Source organism: Ascaphus truei, chromosome 16 (assembly GCF_040206685.1).
Source record: "Ascaphus truei isolate aAscTru1 chromosome 16, aAscTru1.hap1, whole genome shotgun sequence".
NCBI classification, from domain to species: domain Eukaryota; kingdom Metazoa; phylum Chordata; class Amphibia; order Anura; family Ascaphidae; genus Ascaphus; species Ascaphus truei.
The window spans coordinates 47905660-47925676 of NC_134498.1; the positions used below are offsets into that span (position 1 = coordinate 47905660).

The following is a 20017-nucleotide window of genomic DNA, read 5'->3' on the forward strand; positions in this document are numbered from 1 at the left end:
CCTGTGGCTGGGGAGATCCAAGGATACACGTGTCCTGTGGCTGGGGAGATCCGAGGATACACGTGTCCTGTGGCCGGGGAGATCCGAGGATACACGTGTCCTGTGGCCGGAGAAATCCGAGGGTACACGTGTCCTGTGGCCGGGGAGATCCGAGGATACACGTGTCCTGTGGCCGGAGAAATCCGAGGATACACGTGTCCTGTGGCCGGGGAGATCCGAGGATATACGTGTCCTGTGGCGGGGGAGATCCGGGGACAGAGGCGCCCTGCGGCGGGGGAGATCCGGGGACAGAGGCGCCCTGCGGCGGGGGAGATCCGGGGACAGAGGCGCCCTGCGGCCGGGGAGATCCGGGGACAGAGGCGCCCTGCGGCCGGGGGAGATCCGGGGACAGAGGCGCCCTGCGGCCGGGGGAGATCCGGGGACAGAGGCGCCCTGCGGCCGGGGGAGATCCGGGGACAGAGGCGCCCTGCGGCCGGGGAGATCCGGGGACAGAGGCGCCCTGCGGCCGGGGGAGATCCAGGGACAGAGGTGCCCTGCGGCCGGGGAGATCCAAGGATACACGTGTCCTGTGGCCGGGGATATCCGAGGATACACGTGTCCTGTGGCCGGAGAGATCCGAGAATACACGTGTCCTGTGGCCGGAGAGATCCGAGGATACACGTGTCCTGTGGCCGGGGAGATCTGAGGATACACGTGTCCTGTGGCCGGAGAGATCCGAGGATACACGTGTCCTGTGGCCGGGGAGATCCGAGGATACACGTGTCCTGTGGCTGGGGAGATCCGAGGATACACGTGTCCTGTGGCCGGGGAGATCTGAGGATACACGTGTCCTGTGGCGGGGGAGATCCGAGGATACACGTGTCCTGTGGCTGGGGAGATCCGAGGATACACGTGTCCTGTGGCCGGGGAGATCTGAGGATACACGTGTCCTGTGGCCGGGGAGATCTGAGGATACACGTGTCCTGTGGCGGGGGAGATCCGAGGATACACGTGTCCTGTGGCTGGGGAGATCCGAGGATACACGTGTCCTGTGGCCGGGGAGATCTGAGGATACACGTGTCCTGTGGCCGGGGAGATCCGAGGATACACGTGTCCTGTGGCCGGAGAGATCCGAGGATACACGTGTCCTGCGTCTGGGGATATCCGAGGATACACGTGTCCTGTGGCGGGGGAGATCCGAGGATACACGTGTCCTGCGTCTGGGGATATCCGAGGATACACGTGTCCTGTGGCCGGGGAGATCCGAGGATACACGTGTCCTGTGGCTGGGGAGATCCGAGGATACACGTGTCCTGTGGCCGGGGAGATCCGAGGATACACGTGTCCTGTGGCCGGAGAGATCCGAGGATACACGTGTCCTGTGGCTGGGGATATCCGAGGATACACGTGTCCTGTGGCTGGGGAGATCCGAGGATACACGTGTCCTGTGGCGGGGGAGATCCGAGGATACACGTGTCCTGTGGCTGGGGAGATCCGAGGATACACGTGTCCTGTGGCTGGGGATATCCGAGGATACACGTGTCCTGTGGCGGGGGAGATCCGAGGATACACGTGTCCTGCGTCTGGGGATATCCGAGGATACACGTGTCCTGTGGCGGGGGAGATCCGAGGATACACGTGTCCTGCGTCTGGGGATATCCGAGGATACACGTGTCCTGTGGCCGGGGAGATCCGAGGATACACGTGTCCTGTGGCCGGGGAGATCCGAGGATACACGTGTCCTGTGGCTGGGGAGATCCGAGGATACACGTGTCCTGTGGCCGGGGAGATCCGAGGATACACGTGTCCTGTGGCCGGAGAGATCCGAGGATACACGTGTCCTGTGGCTGGGGATATCCGAGGATACACGTGTCCTGTGGCTGGGGAGATCCGAGGATACACGTGTCCTGTGGCCGGGGAGATCCGAGGATACACGTGTCCTGTGGCCGGAGAGATCCGAGGATACACGTGTCCTGTGGCCGGAGAGATCCGAGGATACACGTGTCCTGTGGCCGGGGAGATCCGAGGATACACGTGTCCTGTGGCTGGGGAGATCCGAGGATACACGTGTCCTGTGGCGGGGGAGATCCGAGGATACACGTGTCCTGTGGCCGGGGATATCCGAGGATACACGTGTCCTGTGGCCGGGGAGATCCGAGGATACACGTGTCCTGTGGCTGGGGAGATCCAAGGATACACGTGTCCTGTGGCGGGGGAGATCCGAGGATACACGTGTCCTGCGACCGGGGAGATCCGAGAATACACGTGTCCTGTGGCTGGGGAGATCCGAGGATACACGTGTCCTGTGGCCGGGGAGATCCGAGGACAGAATCGCCCTGCGGCCGGGGAGATCCGGGGACAGAGGCGCCCTGCGGCGGGGGAGATCCGGGGACAGAGGCGCCCTGCGGCCGGGGAGATCCGGGGACCGAGGCGCCCTGCGGCCGGGGAGATCCGGGTAGAGAGGCGCCCTGCGGCCGGGGACAGAGGCGCCCTGCGGCCGGGGAGATCCGGGGACAGAGGCGCCCTGCGGCCGGGGAGATCCGGGTAGAGAGGCGCCCTGCGGCCGGGGACAGAGGCGCCCTGCGGCCGGGGAGATCCGGGGACAGAGGCGCCCTGCGGCCGGGGAGATCCGGGGACAGAGGCGCCCTGCGGCCGGGGGATCCGAGGACAGAGGCGCCCTGCGGCGGGGGATATCCGGGGACAGAATCGCCCTGCGGCGGGGGAGATCCGGGGACAGAGGCGCCCTGCGGCCGGGGAGATCCGGGGACAGAGGCGCCCTGCGGCCGGGGAGATCCGGGGACAGAGGCGCCCTGCGGCCGGGGGATCCGAGGACAGAGGCGCCCTGCGGCGGGGGAGATCAGGGGACAGAGGCGCCCTGCGGCCGGGGAGATCCGAGGACAGAGGCGCCCTGCGGCCGGGGAGATCCGGGGACAGAGGCGCCCTGCGGCCGGGGAGATCCGGGGACAGAGGCGCCCTGCGGCGGGGGATATCCGGGGACAGAATCGCCCTGCGGCGGGGGAGATCCGGGGACAGAGGCGCCCTGCGGCCGGGGAGATCCGGGGACAGAGGCGCCCTGCGGCCGGGGAGATCCAGGGACAGAGGCGCCCTGCGGCCGGGGAGATCCGGGGACAGAGGCGCCCTGCGGCCGGGGAGATCTGGGGACATTTAAAGATGGTGGACAGCGGCAAGGTGACCGGTGGCGAGGGCGACGTGTTAAGTAGTCCTGCCACCTTGATTGCCATTCATATGAGCGGGAGTTTATTTATTTATTTATAAAATATGTTACCAGGAAGTAATACATTGAGAGTTACCTCTCGTTTTCAAGCATGTCCTGGGCACAGAGTAAAACAAATAATACATGGTTACAAATACAGTTACATAAATGAACAAGGTGTACATTATATACAAGACATTGCGTGCACAGTTAAAGAAAATATATATTATGAGCGTATGAAACAGTTACAGACCAGGTTAAAATGTGAGACTTAGATTTGAAAGAACTTAGACTGGTGGTGGATATGAGAGTCTCTGGTAGGTTGTTCCAGTTTTGGGGTGCACGGTAAGAGAAGGAGGAACGTCCGGATACTAGCGGAGTGGAGGCGCGCTGAAGCGTAACACCGTGTTGTGGATCTGGCCTAAAGTGTTGGATTACGAAAGAATAAATAAACCGCTAAACATATTTTTCCATTTACTTTTGCATAATAAAGTGCCCCGGTGGCTGCTGCTATAATACAGCAACAGCGCAGAAGCATTACTGACTGTCCAAATAAAATAAAAAATACTAAACTTTCTCAAAATTGTCGATAAACCTTTTTTATAAAAATAAATTGTTATCAAACACAGCAGAAAATGTGCTGAAAAAAACCTCATCAGTTATAAATCAGAACTGTCAGGGCTGGAATAAGATTCAGAACTGCGCTTGCCGCGGTTACTTACATATATAGATATCTGTAAGCGCCCCGCTCATGCGGTGCGCGCGTGCGCAGGCACACACGTTCGCCGGCGCTTGGCTTTTATGTAAACAAAAAAATCTAACTTTCCAGCGCGCTCAACCCCCCCCCTCCCCGCGCGCGCACGCGCATGAATGACAGGACACTCGGCGCTCTCCAAGCATGAGCGCGCTCAGCGCCAGGGGGGACTCAGCCTAAAGAGAATATAAAATAGCTCAAGGAAAAATACTCATCTTAAAATCGGATATGTAATCGTGAACTGTATAGAAACATGGCGCTGGGTTACTGTCTCCCAGGATGCACCTGTACATGGTCAGTTGTGCAGAGAAATAATGTTCATATGGGGAGTGAGCAGCACTGTGATATAATTCTTTTCTGCTGATTTATTTAAAAGAGCAGAAGTGTAAGGAGCTGTAGAGAATAGCACAACGAGTGTGTGATGTGTAACTGACATTCACATCTCTGCTCCATGTACAATCAGGATTATTCTGTTATTTTGTTCTGCCTAAACTGATCAAGACGCCTTTTGATTTCATGCTCCTAGATTCAGCTTCTGCCAAATATCTGAGGTGCACTGTTTATGAATAATTCCAAAAGCAGCTATGTCTGGGACTAATCCCCCGATACAGCACGTTCTTAGCCAGCAGCGACTCTGCAGTCTGTCACTCGTGAGCATTTCAGAATTCCCATGCGTGAGAACAGGACTGGCCAACTGCAGTCATCAAGGGCCACCATCAGGTCAGGGTTTTAGGGTATCCCTGCTTCAGCACACGTGGCTCAATCAGTGGCTCAGTCAAAGAAGACTGAGCCACTGATTGAGCCGTCTGTGCCGAAGCAGGGATATCCGTAAACGCTGATCTGTTGGTGGCCCTTGAGGACTGAAGTTGGCCAGTCAATGACTGACCAACTGATTGAGCCACCTGTGCTGAAGCAGGGATATCCTGAAAACCTGAGCTGTTGGTGGCCCCTTGACGAATGGAGTTGGTCACCCCTGTATTTCAAGCAGGCAAACTTGGCAATGTTAAAAAAAAAAAACCTGTTATGAGATTTCTTGAACCCCTTTTCCCCATCATTGGCAGTAGGGCATTAATAGCTTGTTCAGCCAGGAAAGTGTTAAATACCCTCAGTGTTGCTACAAACCCTTAACCATAGAAATTGGTGGCAGGAAAGAGTCATGCGTTCTCATATTGTATTTGTCCTCCGTGTGATGTAGTTTTCCTTTTCCTCTGTATTGTATCAAAATATTAATAATTCAGTTCCCTGCTCTGCCAGCAGTTACCAGACTGGGTCCCAGTGTTCTCCTCCTTTCGGAAAATAAAAAGAGCATTAACATAGAAATATGACTTAATTAACAAGCTCCAATCTTATGCTCGTTATTTGCAACAATCTGAGCTTCAGCGTTTGCCTTTATTGATACTCTTACCGCTGGCAGACTCAGGTCAGTATGGGTGAATCTCGATGCCGCAACTCCCGAAGCGAAATATAAACAAATGGTCCTTACACTAGTACTGGACAGCAGGGGGGCGCAACTCAAGTCCTCAAGACTCCCCAACAGGTCAGGTTTTAAAGATATCCGTGCTTCAGCAAAGGTGGCTCAATGTCTTCAACTGAGCCTCTGATTGAGCCACCTGTGCTGAAGCAGGGATATCCTGAAGACCTGACCTGTTGGGGAGGGGGGGGGGCTTGAGGACTGGAGTTGAGCCCCCCTGTTGTACAGCACAGTTACACATTGCTTCATACACAAACGTCAGCCGTGGCTGTGTATTGATGGGGATGCTTCATTAATGCACAGTGCATATCCCGACGCATTTCATCACATGAGTGACTTCCTCAGGGGACCTTCAGCTGACTTGTGACGTCATCACGGAGACGCAGAGTCGGAGACCGCGTGGAGATTCAATCTGTCTCTAGGCCACAACAGCTGACTGTGCGAGTGCTGTGAATTACATCTACGGCCTTATACGTTCTGAGACAGTCTAACCCCAAGACGAACCCCCGAGGATTTCAGACGGACCACTCTGCGTGGATCCAGCGGTATCAGCCCCTGACTCCGGTTTGGTGACGTCATCCGTGCAGAGAGATTCATCTCTATATGCCTCACTTTAATCTCCCCTTGTGAGTGCATGTCCTGCAGGCCGTCTCTCTTTTTAATCCTTAATACGTTGCACACTGAGTTATGCTACAGAGCCTGCGCTTCTCTCTGTTTTTTCTTTTTAGGCACCTATGTGGTTTGGTTACATCACCTGGAAGATGCAGCATTCTCCATTAGGATCGCCTCTCTGGAACTGGACTTCTTGTTCACTTAACAATATTGGAACTGGTTTGGGACACTAATTATATTATATTGTGTGCTATATTCCCCCTATTGTTTAGCATAATCACTTTCTACACCGAATATATTTAGGTGTTACACGCCCTATTTAATCACCAGCTAAGTATATATATATATATATATATATATATATATATATATATATATATATATATATATATATATTACGGTATTGTCTATTCTTTTTTGATAGCTCGGCTAACTCGGTACTGATATCTCTGCATCTATCTATCTATCTATCTATCTACATACATACATACATACATACATACATACATACATACATACATATATATATATATATATATATATATATATATATATAACAAAAAGCAGCAGCCAGCATATATATATATATATGTTACATACAGTTTTGTATAGAGACATCTACAGTACTGTATTGGCCTTAATATAATGCTATGTCTTTTTCCGAAAACTGTCCCCGTATTATATGCGCAGCCTAACACAACTTATTCTTCATGTAGAACACCTTCAGAACGTTATTGTGGTATTATGTGCAGGGCTGTGCCATCTTTGGGCCAGTGCGGTAGTTACGTTGGTTATGAGGAGGAAGTGTGATGTGATGAGGATGCTGTCAGCTAGTGTGAAATTAACAGAGAAGAATAGGATAATGTAATAGGGATGTAGCCAATCAGGAGACACGAGTAGATGTGGAATAGAATTAAAAAAAGGTGTATATGCGTAAACGCACATAAACCCAGCACACACGCGCATACATATTTGCAGTGGTTGACAAATCACCAAAAAATCTACTCGCCACACAAAAAAATCTACTCGCCACCTAGTACCAAACGTATGCTGCTTGGGCCAATAGGAGCTCGCCACGATGTTAAATCCACTCGCCCGGGGCGAGCAAATGTATAGGTTTGTCGAACACTGCATATTTGTATTTGGGAAAATGAAGCTGTTTCTCTTTTCTCCTGGCCCGCTGAATTCCTGTGACTTATGTAGAGATTTGCTTGATGTGATAATGCCGTCCTGGTTACTTTACAAAGAATAAAAGCATGTGTACCTGTATGTTTGAGGATTTACAAAGCGTCTTCTCACCCAGAACGTTTAGATAAGAGACTGAGACACTTTCAAGTTTTTGTTCACCAAGGAAACTTCACAATTGAACAAAATGGCAAAAAATACATGTCTGATTTGTTAAAATAAATAAAGTGCCATTCACGGACATTTAAACAATATAAACATGCCACTGCCATTAGTTCTCTCCTAAGGGCTGTTATGCAGTGGCCGCGCGCGCTCCGACGTGCGCGAGCGGCACTTATAATTGGCTGTGGTTAGTCAGCCTTTCTATAATGGTGCCGCGTGCGCACGCGGCAGTGAGCGTGGAGCCAGCCGACAGGGGGGAAGACGGGGAAAAGAAAGATTTTGTGCCGCTAACGCCGCTGAAATGTATGTATGTGTATGCATGTATGTGTGTGTGTGGCCCTTGAGGACTGGAGTTGGCCAGTCATTGACTGAGCCACTGATTGAGCCACCTGTGCTGAAGCAGGGATATCCTGAAAGCCTGACCTGTTGGTGACTCCTAATCTAGTAGAACCCCAGACATGCAGGAGAAACTCAAGGTGACACTGCGTTACGAATACATTCAAAACATCTCCACTACAAAGCCGATTGTTGCTAGCATTTTAACTAATTGAACTGCAACCTGGTAATTAGCAATCCACTCTGCATGGTAAATGTCGTTTCCTCAGCTGCTTAGCGCAGTGTCGAAGTGCACATTCAAATTACTATTGACTAAAACACAAATGAACTTAATCAGCGCAATAGTCCAAAGTGTCCAGCACAACAAAAAAAAGCAACCCAATAATTCCTTCTCTTTGTATCTGCTCCAGCAGCGTGCAGAGGTGTGTACAAAGAGGTCCATTTAATAACTCCGCAATAATGGGAAGTCAACCAAATTCTGATGCACACAGATGGAAGGGGGCGACCAGATCCCCATAAGTACCATTTCCTACAGCCAAACGTCAGTGAGAAAACCATGTCTTTTCAGAGCATTTTAATGGTCGCCATTCATTATCCCAATGTTTCAGCTGCCTGTTCCCATAGACCCCCAGGGGTAGTATCAATCAAAGTCTCCAAGCTGTAAAACGAGGGCAAAACGAAGCAAATCAGAGCGGCACCAGATCGATCAATGCAATTTTTTTCTTATGTAAATCTGGTGCCGTTTTTGCCCCACCCATTTTACATCCGGTGACTTGTACCCCTGGGGGTGCTGCTGAAGTTTGGCCGCTCGTTAAGTGTTGCCAGCCTCTACGGAAAGGAAGCCGCTAATCAGGTCAGTTTCACAATGGTTTGTTACCGAAAAGTCATCCCATATGAATTCAAAGCAGCAATACTGCCTATTTATTTATGACAGGTTTTACACCCGGGGGAGAGATCCTCCCGTTCCCGAAACACTGTGACACTGTGTAGTTAGCAATGTTCTCCCTGGACATTTAAACGGCCGTCCAATAGGAATCCGCAACGGATGATGTTGCATCTTCCGATTGGTCTGCAGTACCTGCAGAAAGCTGCTGGTCATTTTGATTTCCCTTCAGGGAGCTTTACATTTGGTAACTGCACTGGTAGGTATCGCTGGTACCGGGGGTTCCTGGTTTTATCTCCTCGAGGACTATTTTTACATTCTCCTGACGGCAAGCTAGCAAAATAAAACTACTCCCCATTTATCAAAGCCAGAAACCCCCATTGCTCCAGTTCTGCAGCCGGGAGACATTTATACAAAATAAACCTTTCACTTTATTTATACAGCACAGGTCAATAAAGGCTAAAAAAAACCAGCAGCCCCATGATAAGGTGGATACCCTACATTGAGCATTACTAGACAAACACAAAGTGTAGTAAAGTACTCCAAGAATTGCACAGAAACGGTATCTGTATATGACACCTGTTACATTTACAGTATAAGCATCAGGAGATTTCTAAAAGTAATGTGTATATACAGTACGTAGTTACACGGATTGCTTTGTGTGTTTTTGGATTGATATACAATTTGGCATTGTGGATTTATATACCTGGGCAGCCTGGTTCAAGTTAGTACATCTCAGAGTGCAGACTATGACTATAGTATCCATGTTATAGTGCAGTACAGTATGTTCTATTTCAAGAGAGCTAAACTCCAAAAAATTGCCCTAAGCTATAGGGTGACCAGACGTCCCGGTTTAGCCGGGACAGTACCGTTTTCTGGTTCTTTGTCCCGGTGTCCTGAAATTTGAGCAAATGCCACGGTTTGGTTTTGCTTCGGCGCCCGCGCATGTGTGACATTTGTCCCAGGAAAAATATGGTCACCCTACTAAGCTACTGTACCACTAATCTATCATGGAAATGAAATGGACCTCTAGCAGCTATGGGGTCTGTATCAAGGCAAACGTTATGTAATTCTGGGTAAAAAAAAAAAACCTTTAAAATCAATAGGATTTTTTCTTTGATTTTTGTTGTGTCCCAGAATTGCTCCACTTTTGCCCTTGATACGTAAACCAGGGGTGCTCAACTCCAGTCGAAGACTGAGCCACCTGTGCTGAAGCTAGGATTCCCTTAAAGCCTGACCTGTTGGGGGGGGGGTCTTGAGGACTGGAGTTGAGCACCTCTGATATAGACCACCACATGTCAAAGAAGTCAAGTAAAAATAACCGTAGAATGAGCAATAATCAACTATTCCGGGCGCTGGCCGGGACCCACCTTATGTCTCGGAAGTAGAACGTGTGTCTATATTTGGCCTCTCACTCGGATTCTAATTTTGAAGGCAGCGATTGGAGGAATGTGATTCTTTGTTGATGTACTCATGAGGACTCCTGCTTGGGATGACACCAGGATAAGGTTGTGTTTGTACAGTACAACTTCCCAGATATCTCTGCAGGAGGATCTTTCAAACCTTCCCTGAAGGGACATACCACGCAGAAGGCCTCGTGCTAGAAGAATGTGCTCTGTACACGCTTTAAATCACCACACACGTCTTCTTCTTCTTCTTTAGGAAATACATCTCCTGATAAGCATGTTCGGGTTAGGAACATGATGTTTTCGTGTCACAGCAGAGACCAATATGTTTATAAATCTTCTTGGTCTCATATTATATTCCAGGCCTTCAAATAACTGTAAAAAAAATCACTATACTGTATGTCTTGTAATGAGGGAGGGAGTGTTGTACTGTGTATATATATATATATATATATATATATATATATATATATATATATATATATAAAGAATACAAAGCGTACTATAGTATGTGTGTATTATAATATGCATATCTTGTGTGTATATATATATATATATATAAATAGACCATACGATGCCGGTTGCAACACGACATCAAGGGACAGCACGCAAGTAAGTAAATCAAAAATGTTCTATATTTGATAGAAGACACAAAAAACGACGTTTCGGTCCCCCAGTGGGACCTTTCTCAATATATAACATATGTAACATCGCCGGAAGAAGAGATCAGTGTATCTTGAAAACTCGCACAAATAAAAGCATTTCGTTAGCCATAGAACGGTATCGTCTATTCATTTTTGATTTTATATATATATATATATATATATATATATATATATATAGTATAGTGACCATACAGAATGATCATTTCTGAATGCTCTATAATTGTATAAAAGCATGCTGACCACATTCTGAGCAATCAAAGCAGTGTGCACAGTATGCACAGAATGCTAAATAACGTCTGCTAGAAGGGTCAGCATTGCAAGATTCAGGGCTTCCAGTCTTATGAGTGGTATTGTCATTACCTTGTGTGACGCAGGAGCCTAGGGAGGAAGAGCTAATCAATGACAAATCACATCATGGATTACCAGTATACAGAGAAAGTAATGGATGGGACCAACACGCAATAAATGTAACATTTAGCCCTTTGCATAAGGAAATAGTTGGAGTCAAATCTATTTGTAAAAAATATATATACAGTATATGGATGCGAACCTGTTATATGCTGAATGGTAAAATATCTATGAAAGAGTATACACGTCATGGAAAATTATAATTGTAATATAGCATTTAAACCGCACACGTAAAAACAAATTGAACATATTATGCACCTTGTGAAAATAATTTTGTTTTTAGCTGCCATCCGAAATGAAGTATTTGTGATTATAAAGAATTCTGAAGGTTTTGGTAATCATTTTTGAACTAGGGAAACTCTGATAACAAATGGTATTAAAGCTGCAGTTCAGTCTTTTTTTAAAAAAAAATTTTTTTTACTTCAATAGTATCATGTGGGCAATCTCTAATTACCTAAAGAACTGTATAGCTGCAGGTCAATTAGTTCTCCATGTATTGATAGGCGAAATTTGGTGACATAATTAGTGAAGGGATCTGTTTTTCGTCTGCTTCTGTCTCTCAGTGGAAGCTCATGAATATTCATGAGCACTCCTGCACTGACATGTGCTAGAGGGAGGGCAGGGCTGACCAAGGGGTGTGCCAGGGCTTGTGACAGGACATGAAGGGGCAGTGCCTTAGCAAATGGCTGTTAAAATAGAATACAAGAAAATTGGTCTTTCAAAGTTGTTTTTTTAAAAACAGAAAATGCTAAAAGTATTTTTTCTCACAGTACAGAACTGATTTATTAAAAAAAAAACACACATGCAGGATATTGACTGAACTGCAGCTTTAAACCTCTTAAAGGAAACATAGAAACCCTTTCAGAAGAAGCAACATTACAGATATTGAGTTGGACGCAAGCGTCAGTGCTAATGTTATATACCGTGCATTCATCCAAACATCATGGCACGCCAGCCTGTATATATAATAAGGATTTAGGTTTTCTGTAGACTGTTTTGTGTGCCCTCGCTCTTGGATTAATGCAATACTCCCCTAATTCATGTCCAAGCTCCATGTGACCATGGACATCACTTTGATCTCCCTGTGTGTCCAATTTGGAATGGTCACAATGGCTGCCTTCTTACACACACCACTTGGCTTTTGGGGGTTACCCTAATCAATGAGAAACTAGTGAATCAGAGGCACAGAAAGGATGTTTCGTCGGCAAAGACTGTATGTACTTATATTGGGCGCCCCAATAGTTGCAATGTACTGGGCAAGACCAGTGGAGTCTTACAATGAAGCCATTTAATATGGCCACTTCTGAAGCAGGCTCCAGGTGAAGATTATGGAGCAACTTGCAGGGTTTAGAGAGAGTAAACATGAAAAAAACAGGTGCAACTGCAAGGCAGATTATAGAGTTATTTATCACAGTCTCTCTGCTGCAAATCTTGGGCCAAGTTGGTGCAAATATACGGAGCCAAACGTAGAAAAGCAAAAACGAAACAGTGGTTGGAATCTGGAAATGTTTTTTGGGGATAATGTATTGTTTACTTTTGCCCCCGTTTTGCAGCTGGGAGACCTTGATAAGTGAGCCTCTTGGGCAGAAAGATTTGAATGGGAATGGAAAGCATTCTAGGATCCATTCCAACTGGTATAGAAGCATTTCTTCATCAGCAAAAGAGCTCCACGCAAAATCAAAGCAAGGTGTACACAACAGACCTTTTCATGTAGGGTTGGAGCAGCTCATCACCCAATAGCTTCCCAGTTACGTCATTTTCCTTCAGCCATTTGCTGATGGGCCAGCCGATCATTGCAAAACTAGCAGCTGCACCAAGAACCTCTGTCCCAGGGAGCTTACAATCCAATTTGGTTCATGAGGCAGATGTAGGTACATAGAAAGACCGTTAGTCGTTCAGAAAACAGGCATCTGTAAACATCAGCTACCAGCACAGATACCACCTCAATGTGCGTTTTATGATGCACTTAATAACAATGTGCATGTATTTAGGGTTGTTGAATAAGGCAGGGGTGCTCAACTCCCGTCTTCAAGACCCCCCAACAGGTCGGGCATTTTCGGATATACCTGCTTCGGCACAGGTGGCTCAATCAGTGGCTCAGTCAGAGCCACTAATTGAGCCACCTGTGCTGAAGCTGGGATATCCTTAAAACCCGACCTGTTTGGGGGGTGGTCTTGAGGGCTGGAGTTGAGCACCCCTGGAATAAGGGATAAGCAGCTTTGCTCTGAGAGACCTGACATTAAAAAGCACAAGGACCATGCAGCCTTGTTAACCTTTTCCCCGCTGGAGGGGTTAGAAGCACGACGCGGAGCTGTAGAAAACTGGGTCAGATAACAACCAAACTACTAATCAAGATGTCCTTAATGTAGCGAATATATATTAGCGATTACGTGCGTGGATTAAACATTGAGTTCCTTTCTTTTTTTCTGCCATAACTCTGATTTCTTCCTTATCCTGGGTATTAAATAGTTACGTCTAGTCGCATACACACCTCTCGGTATATGAAAGACCTCTCGGTATACGTATGGTGTGAATATTGTCCAGAAAAGACGAGCCATTATTTTCTATCACCGGAATCCATCACGTTACAATGTTATTAAATGACAACATATAAGCATGACCTGCAATAGCTTATTAACCCCCTTAGTTGCACGAGGGGAGAGGGCACAATGCTTTGCAATGTGTTGCAGGGATTATTTAGCAGAGACAGGGATTTAAAAAAAAAAAAAAACCCCAACAAACAACAATATATGTGAGAGGTTTGGACTTACCTAGGCTTACACTTTGTGATCTACATCATAAGAGGTTTTCTTGTGCATCTCCCTCCTTTGTAAATCCTCACTCAGTAACCTGAGAGGTAGCACAACAAGTGCAGCGATCCCCACATCTCCTTATTCGTTCCCAAACTTCCCCATTGTGGAGGGGGAGGGGGGGGAGCAAGCACCTTTTTTCCTTTAGACCACCTTTAAACCAATCCAAGAAAGCAATAATAACCCTTTCTCCATTTGGAGAAAATGTGAAGCTGCCACATGATGGTGTCCTCAGAGCCTCCTGGGGATGAAGGGATCTTCCCCTAAAAATAACAATAAAAGGGGGGGGAGATGTTACCAAACCCCTGCTGTATCCTGCATCCTTGGTACACAATGCCATAAATCATACATGAGACTTCTTCCCGTGAATGGTGTCCCTGATTGATGGATGGATGGATGGATGGATGGCTCCCAGGAAAGGGTTACCTTTGGGTACAGGCAGATGAAGGCTGCGGATGTTGTTGTGTGATGGTTGTGTGTGTGTGTGTTTCAAGGAGCAGAAGAAGCAGTTAGTGACATGCATGCACCTCCCTCTCCCCTCTCTCTCCCTCCCTCCTCTCTCTCTCTCTCACTCAACCCCTGCCTTGCACCTTGCGCACACACACACACACACACGCAACAGACGCAGACACCGAGAATCCAGTGCACATCCGTGTCTGGGTTATGCTCGCTTTCTGTGCGAACACAAAAGAGATCTCCGTTGTCCGTTCCTCTCTGCCACCCCAGTGAGGGTGACTGTGCTCACCGAATGCTGCATGATACTGTAATCCCTTTCTCTTCCCTACAAGCCGCGCGCTGGCCTCTTATTGTGTGCTAGGAAGCAGCACATCGTGCACGAGAACCGGCAGGGACTGGGCACGTGCCATTAGTGTGCCCCTCTGTGCCTTGGTGTCACTTTTTGCAGCCTCTTGACTTTTGAGACGTGACGTGCCGGTTTAACCCCGTCACTGCTGGGATCACCCTGCACAGGCGGGGGTTAATGGGTACCAACCAAACAATATGCTTAAAGCTGAAGCGGAGCTGCTGGGCCACCCTGCGGGTTACCATGGTGATGTCAGCTGATGCTGTGCTGTAAGGGGGCATATTTCGGAGCCTCTGCACTCGGCTTACAGATCTTTGCAAATGCACTGACGGCCCCTCTGGTGCTGAAAAGGTCAAAGGTGAAGTGCGTTGCATGTAATTAAAAAGATGGCGGGGCTCAGCCTCTCCGTGACGATCACAGCTACACGGGGCTGTGCTATAAGACATCTTTTCAGCTCATTCACCTGAATGGGTCACAAAGTGTCTTTTGGCTTCAGAATGTGTCTGTAGCTTTATGGCAAAGCACCGCTTAGCAAACATGGCCCTGTATATCCTATCCACAGTCATGACATCCAAAAGGATATTATATACTGTGTATATATATATATATATATACATGTAGAGGTATCAGTACCGTGTTAGCCGAGCTTCAATAATCAAAAAATAAATAGATGATACCGTTCTGTGGCTAACAAAATGCTTTTATTTGTGCGAGCTTTCGAGATACACTGATCTCCTCTTCCGGCGATGTTACAATGAATGAAGCAAGCAAAAGCTATACTATAAACAGTGTCTATTGGAATGTTATCAGTGCTGATCCTTCCCCCGGTGTGGATGTGTTTTATGGCAGGAGGTGTCAAAAGGTTCCTGAAAGCAAGTGATGAAAGAGTGTGTATGTGTATCAGTATGAATTAACATGAATGGAGAGCCCACAGTATATACAGTGCTTTACAAAAGGTGTGTGTGGAGTGGGAGCGGATATAAATGGTGTGGGTGGGTGTGGAAATGTGAGAGTTAGTATATATATATATATATATATATATATATATATATATATATACATACATACACACACACACACACACACACACACACACACACACTAATACGGGTAAGTAACACTGTACAGATATACTTGGTTATCTCCACAGTTTCGGGAACTTTGCAGACACCTCCCTGACTCTGCTGTGTGACCCATGGCTGGCCCCGATGTTAAAGCAGTGGTTCACATTTTGGAACCTACAAGTATATTGTTTTCCCTGAATAGAAGCTCTTATACACCTTGTTAAGTGGTTCTGATGCTTTCGAGACACCCTTTGCTTGTAATAGAATTTCTTGCAGTGATCAACGATCATCTGGTTGCTCCTGATGCTCAGGGGACCGCTGTCTGCGCAGACAAAGTGGATTGGACTTTTCCAAACTGATTTCATCTCCTAGAGCTGACAAAGGCTTTTTGGAAACCAGAGATCAATCTTAGCTCGGTGATTTCCCAAGAGGACCGAGCAGGGTGCAGGATATGATGGTGACAAACAGCCTGCTAATAAATATCTTTGTATCCTCGTCTCTGGGGACCTCAGTGTATCTTGTCTTGTTTTGTTTTTGTTTTTTATACACCTTTTTGTTTACATTAAAGATTCCAGGTAATTCAAAGCACATCTGCTTTGTTAGGATTCATGCTAGACTGTACAGTGTAATTAACCTCACCCAGGTACAAAGGCAAAGTCATTCATTTTCTGAGCTACAGTAGCAGGGTTCGTTGATTGGTCAGAAAAGACATCCAGATTCTTAAATATCATAGGGGAAAAAGTAGGATGGGTAAAGTACATACCGTATATATGTTACGCAGTACATCCATACATATACTGTATACATATTATGTACTGTGCTCAGCTGTAGCCAGCACCGTTCTAAATCATGTACTATAAGGAACTGGAATTCCCTTAGCATCAGTGGTTGAAGTGGGATAGTACTAGGGGATCAGAGTACCACTACTTTTATTTGAAAGCAACAGGGATTTATTTGAGTTAACCTATGTCCATTCCTCTTTTCAGCACATACTGTATACATTATTGCTTAAATCTTTCTAAAATACTGCCCAAAGAGCGATGCCACATTACCACCACTTTTTGAAGTCACAGTGACTACTGCTTAGTACAGGGGGGCTCAACTTCAGTCCTCAAGCCCCCCCAACAGGTCAGTTTCTCAGGATATCCCAGCTTCAGCACAGGTTGAAGACTGAGCCCCTGGATTGAGCCACCTGTGCTGAAGCAGGGATATCCTGAAAACCTGAGGTGGTTGGGGGGGGGGGAGGGCTTGAGGACTGAAGTTGAGCCCCCCTGCTACACTATGCAATGAAGATAATACACCAGAGGTGGGCAACTCCAGTCCTCTAGGGCCTCCAACAGCTTGGGTTTTAAGGATATCCCAGCTTCAGCACAGGTGGCTCAATCAGTGGCTCAGTGGAAGATGTTTAAAGCCGCTTTAATTCCTTGTTGGTGTTTTTTTGCTGGGCCTGCATCATCACAGGCGCATATTTTAAACTGTTTTAAGTTCAGTGTAACCCTCCGTGCCCGACTCTTTGGGAGGTTACACCAGAGCCGCTGTTATTGGCTGCGCAGAAGGCGTTACTTTATTCCGGGTGCTGGATCCGTGCGGCTGGGCGGTGAGGAATTAAACATGGAAATGATGGGTGCTGTGAAGTTTTGTAGTACAAACAACACTCTTTATTTGTGACCCAGGTTACTAGGGCTCTTCTCATACATACAGAGTACACATTAGCATGTGTCAGCCATTGCACTCGCCTGTCTGTACTCTTTATCAGGGCCACCGACGTGGGGAGAGCAGGGACAAGTTTGGCTGTGGGGGGCCCGGCCATCCGGCACTGGAAGTTGGGCCCAACTTCTTTGCCCGGCTGCTGGTCCTCTCGTTCCCGCCGGGGCCTGACTCCCCCCAGCTACGGGCCTCCCTCATTGTGCTGCTAAACTGTATAACTATATACACTGAGGCTCTTCTCCTCTTATCCTTCAGGAACCTTCTCCTTAATATATATACCTCCTATACCGTCCCGGTCTCCAGGCTACACAGGGCGGGGCTTAGCGTCTCTTGACTCATCCCCAATCCTGTGCTATGGGAAAAGTATTCCTCTCTAGGTGGGTCCGCAGCATTAACCCCTGCAAAGCCATGGTAATCCCATAGGGGGTTACACTAATTTAACTGCTTTGCGGAAAGCCATCCACCATTACCCTATTTTAGTTAGAAACAGGATGATTTATCTATTTACTGCATTGTTAGCAGTGTGTTTCCCGACTGTATGCCAGTGATATATGTCTGCAACCCTTCATAACCTCCCTTTATCTAGTACTAGCTGAGAGACCCGGCGTTGCCCGGGATGTAAATGCGTAATAGGTAGTATTATTTATAAATCGTGGAACAATAGGTGACTGTTTGTTGTAAAGGTTGGATAATAATATTGAAAAGAAAGATGGAAGAAAATGTAATACGATGTTGTATAAAAATGGTTTATTGTAACCACACCACAGTACAATGTATATTTTGGTGCCATAAGTGATGTAAAAATCTGAGTCGTGTGTCCTGCTAGGGTGTGAGGCGGCGGGTGGCGCGTGGGTTGTGAGTGCTGTGTGCGAGTGGGGGTCCTGCTAGGGTGTGAGGCTGCGGGTGGTGCGTGGGTTGTGAGTGCTGTCTGTGAGTGGGGGTCCTGCTAGGGTGTGAGGCGGCGGGTGGCGCGTGGGTTGTGAGTGCTGTCTGTGAGTGGGGGTCCTGCAAGGGTGTGAGGCGGCGGCTGGCGCGTGGGTTGTGAGTGCTTTCTGTGAGTGGGGGGTCCTGCTAGGGTGTGAGGCGGTGGGTCAGTGATGTCGGTGCGTAGGGGCGGGAGGCAGCAGGTGTGTGTGGCGGCAGGTATGTGTCGAGTGTGGCGGGTGTCTGTTGAGTGCGTGCAGCGGCTGTGAGGCGGTGGGTGAAAGGCAGAGGCGGCCGGAGTAAGGGCGGGTGAAAGGCAGAGGCGGGGTGGGGAGGCGGTAAGGCGGGCATGAAGGCGAAGGGCGGCGGGAAGGGGAGGAGGGGGTGGAGGAGGGGGGCAAGGGGTGGAGGAGGGGGGCAAGGGGTGGAGGAGGGGGGCAAGGGGTGGAGGAGGGGGGCAAGGGGTGGAGGAGGGGGGCAAGGGGTGGAGGAGGGGGGCAAGGGGTGGAGGAGGGGGTAAGGGTTAGAGGAGGGGGGGAAGGGTTAGAGGAGGGGGGGAAGGGTTAGAGGAGGGGGGGGAAGGGTTAGAGGAGGGGGGGGAAGGGTTAGAGGAGGGGGGGGAAGGGTTAGAGGAGGGGGGGGAAGGGTTAGAGGAGGGGGGGAAGGGTTAGAGGAGGGGGGGGAAGGGTTAGAGGAGGGGGGGAAGGGTTAGAGGAGGGGGGGAAGGGTTAGAGGAGGGGGTGGAAGTGTGGGAGGGGGTGGGAGGGGAAAGGGGAAAAAGAGGTGGAGGGGGGGGGAAGAGGAGCGGAGGGGGGGGTGGAAAGGGGAGCGGAGGGGGGGTGAAGGGGAGCGGAGGGGGGGAAGGGGAGCGGGGGGGGGAAGGAGAGCGGGGGGGAGGGGAGAAGTGGTGGGAAGGGGGAGGTGGTGGAAAGGGGGAGAAGGGGGGAGGTGGTGGGAAGGGGGAGAAGGGGGGAGGTGGTGGGAAGGGGGGAGGTGGTGGGAAGGAGGAGGAGGGGGAAGGTGGTGGAAAGGGAGAGAAGGGGGGATGTGGTGGGAAGGGGGAGGAGGGGGAAGGTGGTGGGAAGGGGGAGGAAGGGGAAGGTGGTGGGAAGGGGGAGGAGGGGGGAGGTGGTGGGGAGGGTGGAGGTGGTGGGAAGGGGGGGAGGTGGTGGGAAGGGGGGGAGGTGGTGGGAAGGGGGGGGAGGTGGGAAGGGGGAGGCGGAGGGAAGGCGGGGGGTGGGAGGCGGTGGGAAGGCGGGGGGTGGGAGGAGGTGGGAAGGCGGGGGGTGGGAGGCGGTGGGATGGCGGGGGGTGGGAGGCGGTGGGAAGGGGGGTGGGAGGCGGTGGGAAGGGGGGTGGGAGGCGGTAGGAAGGGGGGTGGGAGGCGGTGGGAAGGGGGGTGGGAGGCGGTGGGAAGGGGGGTGGGAAGGGGGGGGAGGCGGTGGGAAGGGGGGGTGGGAGGCGGTGGGAAGGGGGGGTGGGAGGCGGTGGGAAGGGGGGGTGGGAGGCGGTGGGAAGGGGGGGGAGGCGGTGGGAAGGGGGGGGGAGGCGGTGGGAAGGGGTGGGGGGAGGCGGTGGGAAGGGGTGGGGGGAGGCGGTGGGAAGGGGGGGGGAGGCGGTGGGAAGGGGTGGGGG

The 20017-nt window shown here is 49.4% G+C and overlaps 1 protein-coding gene across 3 annotated transcripts in view; it reads right to left on the reverse strand.

Moving 5' to 3' along the window:
- TRPC5 (transient receptor potential cation channel subfamily C member 5) overlaps positions 1–14763 on the reverse strand; it is a 117326-nt gene extending 102563 nt beyond the window's left edge. Inside the window, exons 1-2 of one of the 3 annotated variants that reach the window (XM_075573483.1) lie at positions 14631–14763; positions 13847–14148 (exon numbers count right to left, since the gene is read on the reverse strand). The gene's annotated coding sequence lies outside the window, so the exon portion shown is untranslated. The other 2 variants (XM_075573482.1, XM_075573480.1) reach the window with 2 other exon arrangements.
- Between the last annotated feature and the right edge of the window lie 5254 nt (positions 14764–20017).